Source organism: Echinops telfairi, unplaced genomic scaffold (genome assembly GCF_000313985.2).
Source record: "Echinops telfairi isolate 266 unplaced genomic scaffold, ASM31398v2 ScPeMD7_21;HRSCAF=78, whole genome shotgun sequence".
In the NCBI taxonomy this organism is placed as follows: Eukaryota; Metazoa; Chordata; class Mammalia; order Afrosoricida; family Tenrecidae; genus Echinops; species Echinops telfairi.
In genome coordinates, this window is record NW_022103918.1 from 424798 (window position 1) to 451048 (window position 26251).

Here is a 26251-nt window from a genome sequence, read left to right on the forward strand (position 1 = left end):
AATAGCTCTATTTTTATGAATCAATGTATTTAAATAAGTACACACTTACGCTTATACCTTTATCCACGGCTTTGCTTCCTAGATCTTTCTGCTGTTTCCTTTTACCTCCTCCTGTCCTACCATCACACTCACCCTTCTTCTGCCTCTTAGTAATTCCTCTCAGCTAGATTGCTGTTGCTCCAACACCACTAGGATCTCAACATCTTCCTCATTGTTGATTTTATTTTTCTAGTTGTTCCACTGTCCATGGCTTTGTTTGCTCAGTGCTACTTTCCCCCACCTCCTCCTCCCACCAAGTGCCTCCAAACCATCGGTCCATTGCTTTCTCCTCAGGCTTGCTTCCCATACATATCTTATATAGGAAGGCAAAACCAACAAACACGGAGACAAAACAAAAAGAACAAATTTAAAATGTTTCAAAGGGAAGAACAAATATTTAAGTTAAATTTTAACATAGCTACATCTACATTAATCCACTTTCCAATTCACTTTGTCTGACACAAAGGTTAGTCATTTCCCTGGTCATTGGTCAGAAGGAATTTTCCAGAGACAATTCACATTGGATCCTACAAATGGCTTTTGAGCTCTCATTGCGATTTATAGCCTCCTGCAAATCAGGTGCTTAGAATTTATCTTCTAATACTATTCCCTCCTTCGGTCTTGGATAATTCACAATCCTTAGAGCACACAGGCTGGCGTGCTTCTTCTGTGTAAATTTAGCTGACACTTCATTTAAAGGACTGCTTATTTTAAGACAAATCTTTAAGACTGCAGAAGCTATTCTTTCTGATAGGCAGAGACCGTCTGATTTCATCACCGCGTTTTGCTATGGCGCTCATACCTTCAATGATCTCTTCATGAGGGCAAGTTCTTTTCTTTCCTTTTTAAAATAATTTTGTTGGGCTCATACACCTCCGATTACAATCCATCCATTGTGTCAAGCACTTTTGTACATATGTTGCCATCATCACTTTCAAAACATTTTCTTTTTACTTGAGCCCTTGATATCAGCTCCTCATTTTACCCTCTTCCCCCACTCTCTCCCTCCATCATGAACACTTGATAATTTATAAATTATTATTTTTTCATGTCTTAAACTGACCAATGTCTACCTTCACTCACTTTTCTGTTGTCCATCGCCCTGGGAGGGGGCTCTGTATGGAACATTATCATTGGTTCCCTCTTTCTCCCCCCACCTTCCCCTTCCCCTCCTGGTATTGCTAATCTAATTATTGGTCCTGAGGGGTTTATCTGTCCTGGATTCCCTATGTTTCCAGCTTTTAGCTGTACCCATGTACATGCTCTGGTCTAGCTGGATTTGTAAGGTAGAATTGGGGTCATGATAGTGGGGGGGAGGAAGCAATAAAGAACGAGAGGAACGTTGTATGTTTTATCAGTGCTATACTGCACTGGCTTGTCTCTTCCTTGTGACCCTTTTGTAAGGGGATGCCCATTGTCTACAGATGGGCTTTGGGGCTTCACCCTGTACTCCCCCATACTCACATGATATGATTTTTTTGTTCTGAGTCTTTGATGCCTGATACCTGATCACACTGACACCTTATGATCACACTGGCTGGTGCACTTCTTCCACGTGGACTTTCTTGCTTCTCAACTAGATAGCTGCTTGTTTATCTTCAAGCCTTTAAGACCCCAGATAGCCGGGCACCATGAGCTTTCTTCACCCCCTTTGCTTATGCACTCATTTGGTCTTCAGCAATCGTATCAGGAAGGTGAGCCTGCAGACCTGACTATTCTTACATGTTTATTTTTTCATATGAACCTAAAAGTTGTCTAACTCCATGGCTGTCCAGGACTGCATGAGTAGGTGTTTTTGCCTTGAATTGCAGTGGGATTTGGGGAGCCTCCCATTGACCTCATCCATGCAAGTGAAGCTGGCATCTGTAGGTTTCCAAATTGCTGGGGAACTCCTGGAGCTGAAACTCTCAGAATTCAGCCAACTATGTAGTTGGCTGTACAGATACTGACACCAGAATGTTTTGGAAGAGCGGCAGGTAAAGCAATTTTTATTGATAACAATAGAGGGAAGTTTTATTGTTGATAGTGTGATAGTCCTTATGACTGCTTGCATTTAGGACCTTTGCCTTACAGCAGGACCTTCCCATGGGAAATGAACACCAGCAAGCTTGGGAGGATTCCACTCTTGAAAATATTCTTTCCCATATTTAATATTTTCATTGTCGTGACTCCACCGAACTACTGGAACAGGTTATCTTCTTGCAGACTTCATTTCAGAACAAAGGTTCCATCAGTGATCATGGACAGTATTGATTTTCCTTTCATCCTAACCAAGAGGACCCATCCCTCTGAGCCCACTTACTAAATGACGTTGCCCACAGATGATCAGTCTTGCAAATATTCACAGGTTAGCTTAATTTGAACCCATCAAATAACAATAAAGATTGACAAAAAACAAGCCTCACTGGTTCCTACTTTAGAAGAAAGTTGGGGACATGCTGCTGTAATACAGCTAATCTTTTCCTGGGACCAAAACCAGAGGGTGGCAACATTAAACAAATCACCAATCCAGAAGAAATGACAGTATTCATTCAAATCACACCTCAAGTGTCTAGAGATGCTTGTAGTAGATATATAATTGTTTGTCAGTTTGAGGATTAATAATGTAGGGGTTGAGCCTAACTTGTCAAACAGATCATAGCCAATGAGGCCTCTGTGTGGGCATGGCCTTCTCCTGAGAATTCTGGGAAATCCAGTACTTCCTTCTTGGAGGTGGGAGACTCTCTGCTCACACCCTGGGAGACATAGCAGTAGACAAGACACATGGACCCACCTTGGTCCAACCCTGGGTAGCCATGCAGAGACCCCTGCCAGCACTGAGATGTTTTCCAACGCCACTGGATCCAAAGACTTTCTACCCACTGGCCTGTGATCTTCTACATTCAGTGTCATTGCATGTGTTTCATGAGTCTGAGGAGGACTTTACAGATTGGTATCGGACATATGGGCTAATATCGGACTTATGGACTTGACCTAGACTGGGCTGGGATGTCTCCTCAATGCTCAATTGCTCTTGTATAGAAATCTCTTTCTTATACACATATGTGTGTCCATGGATTTGTTTCTCTAGCCTACCCAGACTAACACAATGCTCTTGACGGTGTCTTCATTGACAATGGACGCTTCACTGAATTCCCCCAAATGGTAATAAGAATAAAAGAGAGAAGCACAGAAATCTAAAGACTGATATCAAAGTATAACAAGTACATTGATGCTTTGAGAGTCAGTGTGCACAAGTGATAGCCTCATTCATTTAAAATATAAACACACATTATGGCATGAAAAAATCAGGAATATATTGAAGTGAGAGGGGAAAGTTAAGGGCAAGGATTCTCTGAAAAAGTTCTTGTGAAACAGTGTGCTACAATTTTATTTTGTTCCGTTTTCATTTCAGTAACATTCAGGAGAGCTGACACAGGAATCATATGAAGAGGCATCAACATGTTCATAGAAAATTTCATTATCTTTTTAATTCCATTGCTCCATGAACTTTTTGAAGTCCTGTCATATTTCACAAATAAGGAAAGCTGATTTTATGTGTCCTATATGAATTTCCCATTCAGAATGTTTTTTATTCCTGCCTTTTCCAATTGTCTAGAAAATCCTAAGAGGAAAAAAAAGTTGTTTTTTTTTTTCCGTTTTCCTATGGTGTTCTTTTCTATGACTGGAGCTCTGATCGTTCTTTCAAGAGCAGTAAGTCTTGAAATCTTTTAGAAAGAAGTAAACACCAGGAGTCAACATGTCATTATATTTCATTTTTGGGTCAGATATAAATTTTAGATGTCAGAAGAATCCTTAATCTAAATCCTAAAATCTAAGTCATTTGTTTTAAAAAATAAATCTGGCCTCAATCCTAAAATCTAAGCCATTTGTTTAATTATAAAAATTAAGGTAACATTTTTTTAAAGCTGTCTAACTTAATCTTTTTGGAAGTTTGTTGGTACTTTACTGAGATGGCATTAATCTTTTAAGTTGTATTAAGAATACACAATGCATATATGATATTGAGCCATCTAATACAAGAATACTGTTGACAAGAACATGTTTACTCCTATAATACCAACTGATATTGATTCACTAAGCACTTATTCTACTTCTACTTTACACTGTGCGAGGCGCTAGAGATATGCTGGTGAGTAAGGTAATTACAGGTTTTGCACAACTAATCAATATATTATAGCACCTTAGTGTCTCTATTAAGGTGAAAATATACATGTAGCAAAACTAACTCTGTTTAATCTGGTAAAAGCTTCATATGGTTCTATATTATGTTCATACTCTTCTAAAATAACTTCAGAACATTTTAATGGCTTGTTTCTAAGAGAATTACAATGGCACTATTGAGTTCTTGGAACTTAAACTATCCCATGTTGTATCACACTGGATCAATTTGAGCCGTTCTTAATGGTATCACAATGGCATGTTTAGGGATTTTGTCTGTTTCCATTTCACTAGCTGAGCTCTGATGGAGAAAATCCGCCTGCAGAAAAGTCTGACACGATTAAACATTCATGAACCTCAACCCCAAATGGGTCCCTCCCACTGTTTGCTGCTGCTCAGTGGTGAGCCGCCCTGACCGAGGCCTCCTCCATGCACGTGGAGTAGAGCTGCTCTGCTGGACTTTCAAAGTTGTGATCTTTTGTAAGCAGATTACCAGGCCTTTCTTCTGAGCCCGGGTTGTGTAGTGGTTATGCGTTGGGCTGTGATCCTCAGGGTCAGTAGTGTGAAACCGCCACCAGCTCTTTGGGAGAAAGACTGGGCTTTCTATCCCCATAAACAGTTACAGTCTCGGAAGGCCCCAAAGGGTTGCTATGAGTCAGCATTGACTTGATGGCAGTGAGTTTTTCTAAGGGACCTCTGGCTGGGTTTGAACTACCAATCCTTAAGTTAGTAGTTCAGCACTTAGCCATTTGTAACACCAAAGGACTCTGGACTCTGCCTAGCCATGCTTTATTCTGATTTGGACAACTTGTGGTATTACTTCTATAAAATCTATTTCAAACTCTTTAAATTCTATTCAAACTTCCTCCATAATTTCCCATTTCTGCAATGATGGCTCAACTTTTTCCTACCAAGGAAAGTACAAGTCATAACTTCCCTTTAAACACCTTACACAAAAACCTAGATGTCCACTCATGATTTTTTTGTTCATGTTACAATGAGGGAAGCACTTTTCCTCTAAGCATCTAAAAGCATTTTGTTCACCCATTATCTGGTGTTCATATCTTCTTTCTTCCCTTTACCTGTATTATGCTAGGTTGTCGAGAGGATCCAAACCAGTAAAGTGTATATAAAGGATTAAGTAAATTCATATATATAATATATATAAACAAAAACAATATATATATAGAGAGAGAGAGAAAGAGAGAGAGAGAGAGAGAGAGAGAGAAAGATTTATTTTGAGAAAATGCTTCATGTCTCATAGTTGTAGAGGCTAATAAGTCACCAATCTGAGGTCAGACATCAGACTGGAGGCTTCTCCTTACTCACATACATGCAGGGACTGAAGAACCCAACATTATGAGGTCGGATGGCACGTTTCTAGCCCACTGGATTATGGGAGCTGACAAAGACCAGAATCTGCAGGTCAGCTGGCAGGCTGTTGGCTCATATGTCATGAACTGGAATTCAGAGGACAATGGATCAGATACAGAATTGACTAAAGAGTGAACTTCACCATAACATTCTTTTTTATTGGATATGGCCACACCTCAAAGTCAGTGCATTGACTTTTCAACATCAGATCACAAAGTGAAGGCTGACCTGTATTATATAATACTGTGGAAGAGCAATTATTCTCCTGTCTGAGAAATCACTGGAAATCATAGCTTGACATACAACAGTGATCATCACACAATTTTACATTCTTAAGTGTTTACTAGCTTCTTGACCTCTATTTCTTTACTGTCTCCTTCTGCAGAACATGTGAACATGCTGCAATCTATCATCAAAACAAACAAAGAAGCCTTTCCTTAAGTTCTGAAGTCACGAGTGTGCGATTTTGTGAAACTAAAGAGAGAGAGACGGCTCACCTGCATGCAGGAGTGTGCAATCACTTAGAGGAGGGAGAGAGCTCAAAGAAAACATGGGACAGCTGCCAACCACCACAGTGAAACTGGCTGGCTGGAGCCCGGTCTAATGCTGAGAGCCGCAGCTGACACGTAAGACATGTTTGCCATAAGCAACATGACTTGATAATTTGGGCTTTTGAATTAGTTTTATTATTTATGGATCTGAAATAATAGTAGTTGTCTCACTGCATTGTCTGAAGGATTAAATAAATTAATGACTATAAAGCTACTTACCATGGTACATGCCCAATATATGTTAGCTATTATTATTTTTGTCATTGTTATGGTAGCAGATGGGTAAGCTTGCTCAATCAAATATGAAATCATACATATTCATTGTTGAAATACATATAAAGCAACACAGATGTCTTTGGCCTATAATTTGACCAGGACTGTAAGCATGGCATCTATCCATTCATTCATAGAAAAATATATGTGTCAATATATGTGTGTGTGTGTGTGTGTGTGTGTGGCACTCTGCTATGCAGTTGGGATACCTAGAAGAATTAGAAAAAACTCTACCCTTAAAGATCTCATGACAATCAATGCCTAAGCATATAATTATGATACAATGTGATAAAAGCAGTGATTGATAGACATAGGAGTTCAAAAGAGGAAGCACAATTCTTGGGGTGAGGTGCATGGAGCATGTAGAGCATGAGACTCTTAATCTCAGGGTCGTGGGTTCATGCCCCACATTGGGTGCCATGTGTGGGGCGAGGAAGAGAGGTCCTCCACAAGTCATCACAGGTCCGGTAGGCATAATTGTACAGTGATGATAAGTAAAGATTATAGTAAAGTCATAGAAAGCATGAGAGGTAGAAGAGAGTTGGATAATGGAGTCAGACACAATTCATGGTAGCATAGCTCACCTCAGCCCCACTTGGTGGTCCATGTGGAGGGAGCCCAGCCATAAGAGCAGGAGGGAGCCTTGGGGCCAAGAGCTCCCGGGCCCCGGGAACCAGGGAGAGCCTTTTCTTTACTGCTAACCAAGCATTATATCTCTTTAGGGGGACATGATTACAGGTAACCACACATCACAGGAAGGGGCAGTACAATAGGCATAAGTGTAACAGGAAGGGGATGAGCTAGGGGTGTGCCCATAGGAATGGGAAGGTCTAGGGGTATACATGTGACAAGATGGGTGGACCCTAGATTCATGATGGGAGCCTAACCTTGGTCATCCTTGGGCGGGTTTGACCTCTCTGGGGTCTCCTACAAGGAAACAGACAACTACTATCCTTATCAGAAGGGAGTGGGCCCTACTTGTTGTGGGATAAATAGTGGTGTCTGCTTGGTCTAGATGGCTGATAGCTCTTAGGGAGAATGACCCCTAATCTACTCCTGATGACCTCCAAGTGTATAGTCATTCTCAAGCAGCTAAATCTGGTATATATTTGGGGGATACAACTTGGGAGCAATCCTTCTCTTTCCCATACTTCCTGGTTGAAGTGAAACTGGATCTCACTCCTGACTTGTGAATTGATGTTCGCAGATGAATGTGGATTATCAGGCAAGAGGAATGTATTAAAATCCCTTGTCCTTATACCTCAAGTATAAGGCAGTGTAATTCCATGTTCTGTTTAATTTTTAAAAATATACTACTGAATAATCCAACTACTGTCTCTTTAGTGTTATCAGCATAAATTCACTGATAAATCCATTACTACATAAATTCACTGATGAATCCACTACCACTTAAATCCAGCTACTGTCTCTATAGATTTATATTTACTACTAAATCTGGATTTATGGTTTCTTGCTTCAGGGAAGTCTGGAGAGCTAATGATGATGAGTACAAGAACAAAGAAAATATTCTAAGTTTGATTGTGGTAATGATTGTACAACTCTTCTTAATGTAATTGAACTATTGAATTGTATGATTTGTGAATTAACTGCCAATAAAATTATCTCCATCCAAAAAAATACTATTGAAAAGGTATTTGAAGCTCACTAGTTCCATTGGAGAAGATATAAGAAACAAGTTATTACATGAAAATACAAGGAAGAGGAACATCTTCCCTCATCGAGAGTGGAATGTAGCAGAACTGCTATAGAAAGAAAGTGACACAATATGATTTAAGGAAGGTGATGCCTGGGAGTCCAGGTTGGGCTTCAACAAATAATGAATTGTCTAGGTAATGTCATCATGGTCCAGGATTTTTGTTCTCATATTGAGAATTGAAAATTCTCAATTGTAATAAGTCCATAGCTTATTACAAGAGATGATGAAGTCCTTGGGGACTGGCTCAAGTTAAACATAGGAGATGAGGCCATAGGCTACACTGCACTCATTTATAGTAAGAAATAAAAAATGTTTTGATTGTCATGATTAGTATATTTGGTTCCATCTAAGTGGCACACAAGTTTAAGTGCTTGGCCACTAACTGAAAGATTGGCGATGAGAACACAGCCTGCACTTCATGGGAGAAAGAGCTGGCAATCTAAAGATACAGCCAAGAACGACCTGTGAGGCAGTTCTTGTGGTCAGGTGAGGTGGCTGTGAGTCTAACTCAGCATCGTGGCACTTCACAACAAGGAGGCGTGCTAAATCAGTTGCTTTGAAAGACTGCAACTAGAACAAAGAAAATTAGCTAAAGTGGACAGCTGTCTGTCTTAGACAAGAGTCTGGGCCACATGGGTCAATTTCAGATGGTGCATCCTAGATATCGTAATCTGGTAATTTCATAGATGGTAATCTCATTGGTGCAGTTCTCTGAAACATGAGATCTGGAAACAAGGACAGGTTCTTGGCAGAGAAGGGTCTACTAAGAATACAGTGTGGAAAGATTCAGATAATACATGCTGGGACAACATCAACAACACATCATGTTCAGACACCTGGAGGGGAAAAACAGAGCATAAAGTATATTTGCCAACTAAATTGTGTAATATAGGCGGTGAAGGTGGAGTCACTGACTCTTTGAGAGCTATGTAAATTACATTAACACATGTATATGCATATAAAGAGGCATGAAAGTTTATGTAAAATATTTAGTGGTCTCTTTATTTATGATCAAAACATGGAATGTTCCTTATTTTCTTTTTGAATCATCTGCAATTCCCATTTTGTTCTATCATAAAGACATGCTATTTATGTAATGAAGAAATCTAAAGTTAGAAAAAATTAACATAAACTGGAACAAGACTGAATATCTCCAGCATTTACTGGGACAAGTATTAGCAATGTAGCCGGGATGGTGTTGAACAGGAAACCCTTTAAGACCCGGAGGAGCCAGTGTGAAGGACAGAAAGGAGGGCTGTTCAAGGAAGTATAGAAGTGTGATGGTTTTGCATTAAAAGGAATTTCTTTTCAATTTGTACTGAAAACAGGAAGGGACTATTTTTAGTAAGATTTTAGGCACCTCTCCCATTGCCAAGGCCAGCACAGAAAATATCTTGCATAAAGAATGCACATCTTTTTTAAGTATAGAATCAAGAAAGTTGAGCTCACTGTTGGCAATAAAGCAAGCATTCACAACTTAGAGACTCCACAGTATATACAACACCAATCAGTAAAATCAGAATTGATGACAATAAGAAAAACAGGACTTCTAAGAGTTGAATAAGTAACAAAATGTTCACTTTTTCTGACACCAACTAGGAGAACACAAGAATCATTTTCACGTCTCTGTTTCACTGCCCATACGGCCTTCTTCTGACCCTAACGACCTGCGGTCAGAGGAGAGGGCACAAATGGAAGGGCACAGACTGCCAATAGACCCAAGACAGCTGCAAGGTTGCAGCCCTCAGGACACCCACACTTCTGATGTGTGGGGTCCAAGTTGGGGGTTTTCCCACTGCCCCTTTAAGATGCCAATTAGGAACTTGATGGGACCCCTGTCTTTTCTCACCTGTGATCCGTTGGCTATAAATCCAGGAGCTCAATAAGCTCAAAGTTTCCCATCACCCCCCTCGCGTACAGCCTCCTGGCTTTACTACTCCCTGAAAAAGCATCATGAGGACTAGGAACCTCACTAGGGGTGACAGCAAAATGACAATCTATTCAGAGTCTGTGCAGTGCTTCAGCAGGACAATATTATCTTTTTTAATAAAAACACCCCTGTAAATTAAACAGCAAAAACACTTTTAGTGAGTTCAGCTTACATGTATTGGTATACTCGTATTTACGAGGTTAAACTAGACTGATTTGCTTTTGGAATCCCGTAATGTACTCAGGTCGAAGCTGCCGCTATCTCTAATCTCAGCGACACTTGGAATCCCGTCGTTTCCTCTGCAGGCAGATGCCAGTGTTCTCACGCTGCTAGTGTTTCTATCATCACCGATTTCGTCATGTTTTCTCTATAAGAGTGTGGTAAATAGAACTTGGCAACATATATCAGTCACTCTCTTTAGAATGAAGTAGAAATTAAAGGAAAGGAGAAATTATTAACAGAGCTTCCATTCAGAAACTAGTAACGTAACTCAATGTAGAAAGATTCATACAAAATCATTTTGTTGTCAGTACTAATGTAATGTGAGAAATAGTACACTTAAGCCATTTACATCCATTCTCAGCACATATTGCGTGATGGATGTTGATAATACGCACTACTAAGGGTTCTGTGTGATCTGGTATAGGAGGAGGTCCATGACGAGGGGTTAGGGGACTGGAGGAGTTACCACATTGGATGATATGAACCTTGCTGATGCCTCTGCTCCCTGAGGTTCACTCTGTTGGGATGATTCAGAACTCACAGAACATACTATGGTTACAGTTATGATTTTTTGTACGAAGTGGGATACAAATGAAGAGATGCGGAGTCAGGGCTAGGAGATTTCTCAATGTGGAGTGTCCGTGTTTTTCAGTAAACAGGAAGTTCATGGAGATTCAGTGTCCAGGACTCTTTTTGGAGCTCTTAATACGAATGCAAACTCCAGTCTTTCTCCCTGCAGTCAACATCACAAGCAGCACATGAGCTACCTTTTCACAAGGTTGGTCTTTCTGACCTGGCTAGTCCCCATTCTAGGGTCACTTCATCATCGCAGATAACCTGTAACTTAGGTGTGGCCAGGAATTCTTACTAAGGACACTTACATTCCAAGGATATTTCCTCTCATAGGAACCAAGGACAAAGTCTAAAGTTTGGGGGTAAAAATTAATATAAATTCCTCACTTCAAACATTTTGAAAATTTTTTACAAATCATTTTATTGGGGACTCATACAACTCTTATCACAATCCATCCATCCATTGTGTCAAGCACATTTGTACATGTGTTGCCATCATCATTCTCAAACCATTTTCTTTCTACTTGAGCCCTTGATATCAGCTCCTCATTTTTTGGGGAAAATTTTTAAAATTATAAATTATTTCAATAACCTCTGGATGTCAGAAGAAAATACTTATCCAGGTACTTTCCCTTACTCAAGTCACAAGATGTAGATGTCCACTATCATGATCAGATAAAACAATAAGAATAACATTTATGATTCATAGGCAATCTTCTTTCATGTCATAATGACCTTCCAGTCAGAGTTATCCAGATAGCCCTGTGGTGAAAAGATATTTCTTAACATAGCTCTTATATCCATGTCTCTGTAAATTTGATCAATCGATTGGATGGCACTCTGCAAATAGCGTGTGGAAACACTAATAGGGGGGATTAGTCAGTTTTACCATTCCCCCATGCCATGCCAAGACCAGAATCAGAGGGAAGGAGACTTTGAAACAGAACAAAGGAGCATCATTGAGACTATGGGACTGTAAGGCAGAGCAGCAAGCTGGCTTCTTGGTCCATGGAGGCCCAGGCCCAGGGGCCATGTGGCTGACGGGCTGAGGACCAGAGGCTTGTCTATTGGCAGAGGCTTGTCTATTTGTTGCTATGGACCAATGACACCATCTTTAAGGTTTTCTGATCCTGAATTCCCCTACGTCTAGTCTCTCTGCTGAAACATCTTGAGGGAAAAGAAGGGAGAAGCCTTGAAGATACTCCCTGTTCCCAACTCACTACTTTCCCACTCCTAGTCCTTCTCTGCATGATGCTCTGGTGAGGTGGGGTAGTGGTTACACACTGGACTGTGATCAGCATGGGCGGCAGTTCCAAACCACCAACAGCACATGGATCCCCTCCCCAGAAGAATGTGCTACCGAGGACAGCACTGAAGCTACAGTTTGGGGAGAGGGGCGGGTCTACTCAGAACACACAGGAGCAAACTAAAAAGGAAGGAGAGAGAGTGGAACTCACTTTGGCTTACCCAGCCCCAAGGACAATATTCCTGCTCAGAGCAGCCAATGCACAGAGAGGACCATTGGATGGGCCCCCGCCATGAGACATGGTGTCCCCTAACTGACTCAGAGCTATGGGGATAACACTGGAGACACTGTGTACGAATTGTGCTTGATCTGGCCCCACTACACTGGGGCAAAACATGAAGGACATGCAACAGAGCAGCAAGGGGAGCAAAGTTATGAAGTCCCTGAGGAATCCCCAAAATAGACTTCAGGGCAAGGAGTGACACCTCATCAGACCTGATCAGAAAGCATTCATAAAGGTCAACAGACAGACCTGGAACTATTTATAGGCTTTCCTTTTGTTTTTTCATGTCTATCTATATAAGATAGATAGGATAAACAATCTTGAGGAGAAAACAATGGGATCAATGGTTCAGGAAAGGAAGGGGGTAGCCAACAAATCCAGGGACAAAGGAACAACAAGTGATCTAAAATCATTGGCAAGGAGGGCCTAGGATGCCTGGTGGAGCTTGATCAAGTGCAATGTAGCCAAGAGGAATTAATGAAAGCCAAATGAAGGTTGAGCATGATAGTGGGACAAGAGGAAAGTAAAAGGAAATAGAAGAAAGAACTAGGAGTCAAAGGACATTTATAGAGGTCTAAATAATACAGGCATGTACATATGTAAATATATTTATATATGATGATAGGGAAATAGATCTATGTACATATATTTATAGGTTAAATATCAAGGTAGCAGATGAACACTGGACCTCTACTCAAGTACTCCCTCAATGAAGAACAAGTTCTTCATTTTGTTCTAATAATCTGGCAGCTTTGGATGCTCACCTTCCCGACACGATCACTGAAGGCAAAGCCGGCGCATAAGCAAATGTGGTGAAGAAAGCTGATGGTGCCTGGCTATCAAAAGATACAGCATCTGGGGTCTTAAAGGCTTGAAGATAAACAAGCAGCCATCTATCTGGGAACAACAAAGCCCACAAGGAAGAAGCACACCAGCCTGTGTAATCATGAGGTGTAAACAATCATATCAATGTGGTGGGAGGGCCAATGGTGATGGTGTAGTGGAGATCCAAAGCCCATCTGTAGGCAGTGGGACCTCCCCTCACACAAGGGTCAAAAAGAAGGGACAGGCCAGCCAGGGTGCAGTATAGCACTGATGAAACATACAACATTCCTCTAGTTCAGTAGTTCTCAACCTTCTAATGTCACAACCCTTTAATACAATTCCTCATATGGTAGTGACCCACAACCATAAAATTATTTTTGTTGCTACTTCATAACTGTAATTTTCCTACTGTTATGAATCAGGTGACCCCTGTGAAAGGGTTGTTCGACCTCCAAAGGGGCCGAGACCCACAGGTTGAGAACCACTGCTCTAGTTCTTTAATGCTCGCCCCCACAGACACTATTATGTCCCCAATTCTACCTTACAAATCCATCTAGACCAGAGCATGTACACTGGTACAGATAAGAGCTCTGGACACATGGAATCCAGGACAGATAACCCCCTCAGGAACAATAATGGGACTAGCAATGCCATGAGGGTAAGAGGAAGGTAAGGGGACAGAGGGGGGACCGGTCACAATGATCAATGTATAACCGTTCCCCACCTCCCTGCCTGGGACAAACAACAGAAACGTGGGTGAAAGGAGACAGTGTTTGGTGTAAGATATGAAAACAATAATAATTTATAAGTTATCAAGGGTTCATGAGGGAGGAAGGGTGAAGGAGGGAGGAAGGGAAAAAAAGAGGAGATGATACCAAGGACTCAAGAAGAAAGAAAATGTTTTGAAAAGGATGATGGCAACGTATGTACAAATGTGCTTCACACAATGGATGTATGCATTATTATAAGAGCTGTAAGAGCCCCCCAAAAAATGATTAAAAAACAAAACGAACAAAAAAACCTCAGCAGCTCCTGGGGAGAAAGACTGGTCTTTCTCTTCCTGTAAACAGTTATGTTCTCGGAAGCCCACAGGGCTCTCTGTGAGTCAGCGTTGACTCGTGGCAGTGTGACAGTTCTTCCCTCTAGGCGCACTGGTGGCTTTAACCCCCAACGGAAGAAAGACAAGGGTTTCTACTCTAAAAATCTTAGAATCCCACAGAAATCCAAACCTATGGGGTCACTCTGAGTTGGTATCAACTCAATGCCTATTTAGTTTGGAGTCCTTCCTTCCATTGTTCCCTCAGTCCTTGGGACCACTCCCTCCACCAGGAGCCATCTCCCAGGGCTGTGCTCCCACATAATGGCAACTGGTGAACGTTTCTTAGGGAAAATGGAGCAATGGGGAGTCAGCGCTTTTCTCTAAATTGTGCACTTGTCTTACACTATCAGAACATGTGACTGTTATTTTCATTTCTTGCTAGTCTTAATTGCATGGCACCTTAATTCGGCTTCCTCCTGTTTGGTAGACAGAGGCTGGCAAAGGGAGAAGTGATGGCAGGAATCTGGCAGAAAATGTAACACAAAGGACGTGGAGACATGTGTTCTGCACAGACCTCTCCAACACAAAGGAGAAGTGAGGAGCAAATAAAATCTATTTCCTTATCAGTGGAAGAGAGGAGAGATAAAGAAAAGGGTGGGTGAAGACAAGGTGTTCAAACTACTCCCACAATCACTGAGTAGACTCTTGGATTTGGGGTCTGAGACAAGAGCACAGCATGAAGTCTGGGGTGCTGGGATGCACATTCCCGGAAAGAGGAGGGACACTACAGAGGACCAGCTAATAGCAGAAGATCCGCCAGAAAGCCAGCCTATGGTGGGAGGTTCATTGTTAGCAAAATAAAAGGCTCTGTTTTACATCCTCTGGGCCTTTTACATGAGCTAAGGGCCCTCTGGCCTTCTTTTTCAAAGTCTTCCCCTTTCAAACTCACCCTTTTCTTCAAATCTATTCTCTGATTCTGATCTGAATTTTGTCTCTTGCCTGAAATCTTGAAACTCTGGGCCTTCTCTCAGTAACACTAGTGTGTTCACAGCAGTGTCACATTCTCACAATAAAGACGGAGCTTCAAAAACTTCATGGAAAGGTTCCATTATATTTTAATTCCATTTTCCCACCAGGGTTGGCAGGCTCCTTTTATCAGTTCAAAATCTCAGAGTTGTAGTTGACTGCTTCCATTTCCCAATGCCTTTGTTGTACTCACTCACCTACTTCTGTTGAGGATTCGTTTGTTTTCTCAAAGTCTTATTGCCACCATACGAGGCAAGCAGTCTCATGCCTGAACTCCAGCAACATACTCGTGGTTGATGCCAATGACCTTTTTATTCTATCTCTCATGTCGGATTTATCTTTCTAAATCACAGTCTTCATTCATTGCTTTCCAATAAAAAAGAGCATGTTCATGAATTTAGAATTCAGAGCCTTCTGTGAGTTGATCCCGGCCTTCTTATTCTTATTTATGTGCCATTATTCACTTCTATCGATTCGTTCCTGCCTCAAGCTTGTTGCGCCTCAGTCTTCTCCACCTTAGAAAACAGCAGCTCCAGTTACCTAGTTGCATAGGCCTAACAAGCTGGAGTCAGCTTGGTGTCAGTCTGGGTACTTTAGAGAAACAAAGCCACAGAAACTCATGTACAACAGAGTTTTATATAAAGGTTAAGTGCACATCAAGAAAACATCCCAACCCAGTGCTGCCCAAGCCCACAAGTCCAACATTAACTCATATGTCTAACACCAATCCATAAAGTCCTCCTCCATCTCACAAAACACACACAATGATGTCGACTGCAGGAGGAAAGCCAAATTAGTGAACGTGTAAGAATCTCAGTGCTGGCAGGGGTCTCCACACAGCTGCTCCAGCACCCAGGGCTGCTTCGGGGTAGGTCCATGTGGCTTCTCCTCAGGGATGTCTTGTAGGAAGTGAGCCTTGCCAGCTGAAGCAGGGAACTGGCTAAGCAGCTGCAGCCTCAATCATCAGAAAGCAAGAGACCCAAGAACTAGAAAGGCAAGGCTCACCAAGCCATTTATATCTCTGCCTTTCCATTAACCCCACATGTGTTTATTGGCCATGTTGGCACAATTAACGATCTCAATCTCCATATACAAACTGTTATGTGGTGAAAGTCAATGATGCTGAGCTTCTAGAAAAGCTAGCAAGTTTCTCCTGAGTGGTTTGTCACCACAACAGAAGAAGCCACACACACAAGACAGTATGAAAAGACAGTAAGCGGAGCAACAATTTAATGAGCAAAGTACCCTTCAATCATGAAGCGGGTTACCTTATGATTTGAAGAAACTGACAACATCTACAGGGATGACACTGGATCTTACAGGGATCAGGTAGCCATTGACTCACCCCACCCCCTATCCTGTTTTCCCATTGGTCCTTATTCTTGCATCTGGACTGGTCCTTATTCCAGCATAATGATTGATCTTGTATACTCATTGTGATAGGTAGGTTTATTGTGACAACCTGGCTAATAGGAGCATGGGGATTAATAAGGTCGCAGTTTGATTGGAGGGCAAAGAGATATATGGTTTGGCAAGCCCCGCCTCTATATTCCAGTATATTAACTGTTCCATGGAAGTGAGTTGAACTGAGCCCTCTGTAATGCTGTGTGGACTAGTAAACTGTTATATTCCTTTGTGCTATATATACATATCTTCATATATATATATACATATATATAAATTCATAAATGTCCTGGTTTTGTTTCTCTAGAGAACTCTGTCTAGCACACTCATTATCATGTGGGGTGGTGTTAGTCAAGAGGTTATGTGGACATGACCTCTGGGATGGATAATGTGAGGCACTTTGGAATGGGTCATGGAGATCTCTAGTTGTCCTTGACACAAAGGGTGGAAGGAGTCAGGTGAGGAGGTGTTGGGATGAATTGTCTATACAAGACCGGTGGAATGGATGATGTCAGACAATTTGGAATAGGTCTTTTGGACCTCATAAGTCATCCAGGCCTCTCGATGACCCTGGCACAAACTGTCAGTCAATCCTGTTGAATCTGCTTTCAAAATATACTTCCAAATGACCACTTTTCCTAGCCCTCTGATGCTGCACTAGGAAAAGCTCACAGCAGTGCTCAGCTGGACCATGACAGGCGTATCCTAAATGGTCTCATACTTCTGACTCTTGTCCCTTTACCATTCATACAGGACCCTTAAGATTCATAAATAAAGGAAAAATATTACGTTATGTCACTGTTCTTTTTAAAACCTTTCGATGGATTATCTCTCCCTGAATAAAATAAAAAATTCATGACACATCATACATGTGCCCCCAAAGAAAGACATGCCCTCGACTGCTGCTAGGACCTAGGATGCCACCCCCTCACTCCTCCTTTCACACTTTCTGCAGTCACAGGGCTTTATTGATATTTCTCTAAAAGGTCCTGGAAGCTACTTCCTAAGGCATTTGCATAGGCTATTCTTTTTGTCTGTAGCATTGTTCCCCCAGATAGCCATATAGTTCACCTCCTCACTTTTCTCAGGTCTCATGTGAGAGACTCTGTCAGAGCAGTCTATCTAAAATACCAGCCCACCAATACGATTCATCGTCCCAGAAATGGGCAAAGGAAAGAGACCAAAAGATGGCGGAAATTGTTACACGTATGAAAGGTGGAGGCATGTTTCCAGTGCATACCTCTCCAGCACAAAGGAAGGTGAAGGGCAGAGAAGACACATTTCCTCATCAAGGGCAAAGATGTAGACAGTTAACAGGCTGCGTGGAGAAAGACAGGATGTTTACAATACCAAGACTCTTGGTTTGGGGTCTGGAGACAGAAGCACAGCATGAAGTCTGGCGTTCAGAGTTTCACAGACCTAGAAAAAGGAGGAGCATTATAGAGAACCAGCCAATAGGAGAAGACTGACAATAAAGTCAGCCAATGGTGGGAGATCCATCATTAGCTGAAAAAACATCAGTTCTACATTCTACCAGAACATTTAGACTAGCTAAGGGGCCTTTGCAGTTCTTTTCTTCAATAAACTCAACCTTTTTGTTCAACCCTTTTCCCTGAGTCTGGTTTGAATTTTGTCCTTCACCTGAAATCTTTATTGGGTATGGGACAGGAACCAAGGAGTGGAGAGGTTCTAAACATCGAGGCCCCCCCCCCCCCCCGGTAGCAAAACCCTGATTTATTTTCTTCATAGCACTTCTTATCATGGAAACCCTTCCATTGCTGTTGGCTGCAGGGAGTCCAGGAGAGCCCTCCACTGTAGCTGTAAATAAAGACCTGGTTGATTTGAGAATTTTCAAGTTTATTCCTACAAACAGGGACAGAAGCAACCTGTCAGGTTTCTGTCTCTGAGCTGGTTTACAATCTAGTGAGAATCAAGTAAGTTATATACCCCAAACTTTGTGGCAGGTTGTGTTGCAAGTTCAAATAAATGACAGGCACTATAATGTCTTGATAATTTAGAAGAGTCTTTATTCGGAATCTAAAAGTGATTCTTTGATTGCAGTCCCAAGTGGACATTTCAGTCCATCTTTAAAGGCAAAAAAAAAAAAAAAAATCTTTTATCCTTTGTCTAAGACTTAAGCAAGCGTGGACAGAAGCAGAAAGCAAAATTAATGTTACTGTTCTTTAGAGTTAAGGAGCATTACAGGATACAGCATTGGTTATAATATTCTGGTAACTTCAAGAAGAGCAAGCATGCATTACAAGGTACATTCCTTATCATAAAAGAAACAATGCCAGAATTGACTATAACATCCTGGGTACCATAACATGATTACCTACACCATTCAGATTACAACATCAAACGGAACAATATTAAAATAAATGATATGTTGAAGAATAGTCTACTAATTGTAATGTTATTACTAATTGTAATGTTCTGAACCTGGGAACATGAGAGTACATCCTAAAATTAATCACCAGCAGAAACTTTCCCATAAGGGGAGGGAGAATGGGCAGGGCAGCTAGTAGTCAACTTTCCGAGATGGGAGGGAGAAGTGGGCAAGTCATTTAGCAGCTAACAAAAAATGGAGTTTCTTTTGCTAGGCTGCCTCAGTTGCAAGGGTTAGGGTGGGGTGCAGGTCTTTTAAGCAATGGGATGAAAGAGAGCAAAGCTCACAGGAAACAGAGCAAGGCTCACAGGAAACAATTTACATTTCCAAGGGATAATCAGACTATCCAGGGGACACAGTCTGGCACCCCCTGATGTTTCAGTCTCCATGCTTACCCAAATGGCCCCTTTCCTTTATCCTTGAATTGCATGGCAAAATCATGACTTGGGAATGACCAGGCAGCACTCTTGGAGAACTTGAAAGAGGAAAAAAACATTAGCCCGCAACCCAGAGGAATGAGCACCGGAAGATCTGGGCCCCAAATGTTGGGTGAGCATAGCTCTTATACTGTGTCTGCACCAGGAAGTGAGCAGGGCTACAGAAGAAGAAAAGGCAGGGATTTCTGGGGAAGAAATGGTCCTCGGTAAAGGACCAAGGGGGTGGGGGTGGGAGGTGCGTGCCCAGTGCGAGGAAGTACTTGAGCTGAGGCAGTGCACAGGGTTTCTTTTCGGATAGTTCAACACCACCACCACCACCACCTCCGATTAGGATTTTCCTTACAGAATAAGGAACAGGTTTAAAGGGAATGTTAGTACTGAGGAAGGGGCTGTTACGTTCTGGGTCCCTTATATCAAACTAAATCTCAACAGACCAGATCCTAAACTATGGTACATTTCCAGGGTTTGATTAACAGCTTGTTAACTCTTTCATCCCTTGTATCAAGATCAATACCCCCCCCCTTTTGTCAATATCCCCTTTTCTATGACCACCGTCCCCCCGCCCCCTAACCCGACCACCACAACCTCCAAATTGGTGTCTCTGACCTGCTGTTCTATTATCTAAATCTCCCAGGATTTTAGGGAGAAGGCCATATGAAGCCTCATTGTCCAAGAATGGCCTCAGGATGAGCTGAGCTTGATAGCATGCGCAGTAAATACTTCAGTGTCCATCAACTCACCCTGGTCCCCAGAGCCCCCAGAAAGAGCTCCAATTATCTGACCGATAGACTTCTACCTGTGTGTATTTTTCCACCAAGATTCCATCTAGGGACCATCTGTGAGAACATGGTTCACCAGTTGGACCATTTTTTATGGACAGAGGCTGGTCCATGGCAGAGAGGAGTGGGAATGAGTCAGAATCCCAGAAGTCTGAAGGGATAAGTTACCCAGATACCCAAATAGGGGGAGCACATAGTCATGAGAACCCATGCTGCTCCTTGTGTGTGCAGACAATGAAATCCCTTCCTCTTGCTTGTGCACAGTGTCCACGTTATTTCAATTGGCTGCTAAACAGGACTCACAAGTTTGGACAGCAACATCAGCTGACACATCATTTACTTGTTTCTCTATTAGGACTCCTTCCTTGTCCCCCAGCAGCATTTACTGCCCCAGCTCAGTAGTGCTGCCTGTTCTTTTGTTTGTTTGCTTTTGTGCTTTTCCCATCCTGTGCCTCCAGTGCCTGGAATGGTGCCTGATTTAGTGAGGGCTCCATGAATATGTCTTATGTTAATTGTCAAGGCTCTAGGAATTGTGGGCTATAAATTGAAATGTTTCAACAAGTTGATGAAGCACTGGAAACACTCATTCATCTTATCAGGAAATTTAGAAGACAGCTGCTTGGCCAACTGGCTGGAAGAGATCCATATCTGTGCCCATTCCAAAGAAAGGGGAACAGCAGAGTGCTCAAACTGTGTGATAACGTCATTTATATCACATGCAAGTGAAATTTGTCATCCAACAGTGGTGGCAGCACCACATTGACAAGGAGTTGTCAGAGGTTCAGGCCAGATTCAGGAGACGACATAGGACAAGGGATATCCTTGCTGATGTCAGAAGGATCTTGGCTCAAAGTAGAGACTACCAGAAGGCTCTTGACTTGGGTTTTATTGACTATGTAAAGGCTGTGTGGACCATAATAGATTACAGATAATTTTGAGAAGAATGGGAATTCCAGACCATTTCATTGTGCTTACATGGAACTTCTCCATGGATCAAGAGGCAGTTGTGCAAGTGGCACAAAGGAATACTACATAGTGTACCATCGAGAAAGGTGTACATCAAGGTTGTATCTTGCCATACTTGTTCAATCTGTAAGCGGAGCAAATGATCAGAGAATTATATGGATTATATGAAGGATGTGGCGTCAGGATCAGAGGAAGGCTTATTAATGACCTGAGATTATATACAGATCTCCTGATATATGTCCTGGTATATCTTTTCAGGTTTTCAGATATATAGCTATAGAACTGAAAAGATAATAGGAATGACTGCTGTGTGGAGAGGGCCTGGGAGCAGTCATCTAGTGTCTTAGTGATCTCCAGAAATACTCATGGCCGTCGTGTCCATTCTGACTAATTCAGAGTAGAGCTACCTTTGTTGGTTCCCAAGACTGTACACGACACAGGAGTAGAAAGCCACATCTTTTACCCTCAGAGCAGCTGGTGGTCCTGAATCACTGACCTTGTGGTTAGCAGTCCTATGTGCAACCACTAGCGTTGATAAAAGGTCTCAACGAGAAACCTGGCGATTCTGCTAAAATTAAAGGAGTTTATTAAAGGAAAAAAGCAATCCACAGTTGTGTAGTCCAAGTTACTTTATCTAATACAGTCTGTATCTGATTTTTAAAGTTGCTGCATTACTCATATGAGCCTTGGTAGTGTAGTGGTTACGTGTTGGGCTGCTAACCTCAAGGGCGACAATTAAAAACTACCAGCCACTCTGAGAGAGAAAGATGAGGCTTTCTACTTCTGGAAAGAGTTACAGTCTCAGAAACCCCAAAGGGCACTTCTACCCTGTCCTAGAGAGTAGCTTGAGTTTGATTTTGGGACATTGTACAGAGACAACCAGGTTGGATACAGAGGTCACCCAGAAGGGCCAGACTATTCGTGATGAAAAAGACAGGTCTTGTTATCTAGTTAGTCAACAGAGATACCTAGAGACCAGCCTAAGACTTAAGGAAACTTGCTGCTCTTTGCTTGCTCAATTGTTTCTCATGGTTGCCCTGAAATCGAAGTTAATGGAAAACATCTGTACATGACTGTCCAAAGTATAAATTCCAGGGTAAAAATCTCATATTCTTTATGTATTCTGAGCTTAAACTGGATACCACTAACATAGCCTGCATTGTTGTCAACCTCATGAGTAACCTCTTTCTTCCTCTCTAACGTGGAGTCAGTGAATTGGTTTGACTGCTCCAGGATGAAAACACTGATTAGTGATAACAATTGCTAAGTATTTTGTAAGGATTCACCAAAGTACTGCAGTGAAAGGAAATTTTCAAAGAACTTAAATACAGAGGATCCAGAAATGTAGAAGGGAATTCTACCTGGTTTCCATTTACCATATTAAACAGACACAAAACAATGGAAAGGCCCCTTAAACACGATTTTGCTAATTGTCAAGTTTGAGTCATTTAGCAGCTTAGTCGACTGCTATTCCCCAGGCTGTACTATTAAGGAGGGATCTCACCTCCTGCTACGTAAAAACAGCCAGGCAAGGTGAAGATCGTCCACGGGGATTAAATGTTCATGAGGAAGCTAGTCTGCAGACGGGTGTGGGGAGGGCCTATGTAATGCTCAGCCTCCATCTTCCAGACAAAAAGCGTTGGTAGGGTTTTGGCAGGTTTTGGCAGGGAGGGGTATTTTATCTGTTCCTTAGGTAGGTTGTGATCCCCAGGGAAACAGTTCATGTTGGTGGGGTCATGCTAATTAGTTGTGCATGCTTAAGTTCCTTCAGAATGCACTCTCCCACTTCAGGCATTAATGAGCAAAGCTTATTTTGGGAAGTCATACTTGCAGAGTTGAATCAGCTCATCAGCCCACATTCCTGAAGGTTATGTTGATTGGAGGGTATCTTTGGCATGTAATGGAGTTATTGAATCAACGTAATTGACTGGAAGTCAGGAAAGTCTGAGTGTTACAATGCATACCATGATTGCTACCACTTGTTTAGGCAGTGACAGATTTCCTTCAAGCTAAGTGTCTAGAGCAGGGGTTGGCAAACTTTGGGGACAGAAGACTCAGTTCTGTTCCTTACAACAATTTCAAAATTATTTGAGAGCCATATATTTTACAAATAAATGAAATCACCATGATTTGAATAATATCCTTAAAATTTTTCAATTTTACTTTAGAGCCACATCTACTGTACATACCCAAAGAGCCAAATGTACCTCGAGAGCTGCAGTTCGCTGACCCCTGGTCTGGAGCATATTTGAACAGGAAACTTTGAATGCAACAACATGTACCACAAAGACCATCATTTGCAGAGTTGGTGTTTAGCTTCCTTGGACTCCATCGTACCAGTGCTGGAGGATGGGCCAGAAAAGAGGGAGTCACACATAGCCCTGTTAACCTGGCTCACTGTCAACAAAAAGAGGTTCCCTAATGTTAAAAATTTAAAGAGTATTTGGGCTTGTTTGCTTCCTTCTAGAATAAAGCTTGTTTAAAATTCAAGATGTTTAAATTTTAAGGGTCTCTCTTTAAACTAAACCCAATAGAAAGTTGGGTCAAACTCATGACCAGTCCCTACTAGCCTATCTCAGAAGGAAAGAAGGTGCCTGAAGACTTCCTGAGGTACACTGGCTAGCTGACCTCTGAAAGTCAGCTCAGAAAAGCGGTAAACAGAAAAGGACAAGAAGCAACAACAAAAGAAGAAAGAGAAGGCGAAGAAGAAACCTATCTGTGGTAGTTACATAATTTCATGTCAACTTGAAGATATAAAAGTGTGCGGGTGGAATCTAGCCTGTCAATCAGGTCACAGCCTGATGGTGCTTCCTTGTGGGCATGACCTACTCATGAGGACTGTTAGTCTGGGTAGACTAGAGAAGCAAATTCATAGATACTCATATGTGTACTAGAAAGAGGTTTATATAAACGAGCAATTGAATTTTGAGAAAACATCCCAACCCAGTCAAGATCAAGTCCATAAGCCCCATATTAGCCCATATGTCCGATACCAATTTATAATTTCCTCTTCAAATTCACAAAACACATGCAATCACGCCAAATTCAGGGAGATAATATGCCAGTGGGTTGGAAGTCTTGTCAATCCAGTGGTGTAAGCATCTTAGCGCTGGCAGGGGTCTTCACATGGCTTCTCCAGCTCAGGGCACTAGCATAGTTCCATGCATCTTGTCAGCCGCAATGTCTTCCAGGGAGTGAGCATGTGTCCCACCTCAAGTGAGTTTTTATCTCCTTAACACCTCCAAATGAGGTCATCAAGCTGCGACCTGATTGACAGGCTAGACTCCATCCCTTCACTCTTACTCCTCTCAAATTGAAAACAAATAACTTTTATAACTATCCAGACATCAATTGTATCGAGAATATTTGTACATATGTTGCCTTCATCATTCTCTAACCATTTACTTTCTATCTGTGCCCTTTGTGTCAGCTCCTCTTTTTTCCCTCCCTCCCCACCCAAAACCCAGCTCTTTTGAGCACCTTCACAAAGGTTACTGAGTTGGAGTTGATTCGATGGCACACAACCAACTATATTCCAGGCACTGTTGTAGGAACCATTGATATATATGAATGGACTGTGTGCCCTGCCTTTGAGTAGTTCATGAGCTAAAGTAGCCAAGAGGTAACAACTCATTTTAATAGTATTGCAATTGCTGTGATAGAAGGTGCTTTGGGGAACACAGGGGAAGGGCTCTCCAAGCAGATGAGAAGTGAAGATCATGGAAGTCCAGCTGGATGACTGAATGAGTTGACTGTCAAAGCATGAATAAAGGATGTAAAATAAATTCCTAAGCTGCTGATTCAGTATAAACAAAACCATTAGCAGTGTCATCAGCCTATAAGAAAACAAAACAAAACAACTCATGGCCATCAAGTCAATGCAGACACACAGCAACCTTGTAGGGCAGGGTAGAACTGCCTCTGTGAATTTCCAAGACGGTAACGCTGTTATTGTTGTTAGGTCCTATCAAGTAGGTTCCAACCCATAGTGACCTTATGTACAACGGCATAAACACTGTTGGGTCCTTCCCCATCCTCACAATTGTTCCAAACCTTAGCCTATTATTTCAGCCATAGTGTCAATCCATCTCCCCAAGAGCTTTCCTCTCTTTAACTGCCTCTCCTTCAAGTATTCTGAGGACATAGGAGGAGGAGGGGGCCCTGGCCTGACTGAGTGTCCACTTCCTGAGGATCAAGCACAACAACCTCTCTTTGGTGGCCACCACGTGGAAGAACTCCAGTGCCTCCCTCATGTAGTCTTCCTCTACAAGATGATGTTATTGTTCTCAGAATACGTGAAGGAGCCGGAGGAGGAGAGTGTCTGGACAACTTCGTCTTCATCTGAGCTGCTGGACGAGCTCCTGGGTTTTGGCTTCCCCCAGATCACTCACAGCAAGATCCTGCAGGAGCACATCACTCAGGAAGTCTACAAGTTGGAGACGGGTAAGTCTCGAGTGCCCCCCATTGTCACCAATGTGGTGTCCTGGTGCTCCAAGAAGATGTCACATAGAGTCTGTCAACCTAGAGTCAACGCCAATGACAGTGTCCTGCTGAGAGGTGATGGGCACCATTAAACTCAAGGTCTTTCTGCCCGGAAAGTCAGAGCTGACTGCAATGACTGCGTTCTCTGTGACCTCACTGGCCTTTAGAGCAGCAAGATCAAGTTGATGGTGCTGGAGGACGTGAAGTTCTACCAGTTTGGGCAGTTCTCCTGCTTTGACAACAACTGTACCATCTCCTTCATCATGCCCAGGGCCACTTGGAGCTCATATCCTATCGTCTTAGCACATAGGTCAAGCCGCGGATCTGGATCAAGTCTGTCAGTGAGAGAGCACAGTCAAGGTCAAGGAGCAACACAACTGGGAAGAGAATGTATGCAGACAAATTCTCTGTACCCATATGTTAAGGAGTCTGGGAGGCCAGGGCTCCTGTGGAGGGAGACCTTCATGTTTGTAGGTTGGAGATGCCTTCCAGTCACATTCTCCTAAGTAAACGTTATTCCTCACAATGCTCCCCC

The 26251-nt window shown here is 42.2% G+C and overlaps 2 pseudogenes; both read left to right on the forward strand.

The window, feature by feature from the left end:
• The first annotated feature begins 1883 nt into the window (after positions 1-1883).
• On the forward strand, positions 1884-2640 carry LOC123521500 (annotated as a pseudogene).
• Positions 2641-3127: 487 nt separating this feature from the next.
• LOC101652237 lies at positions 3128-26140 on the forward strand (annotated as a pseudogene).
• The last annotated feature ends 111 nt before the right edge of the window (positions 26141-26251 follow it).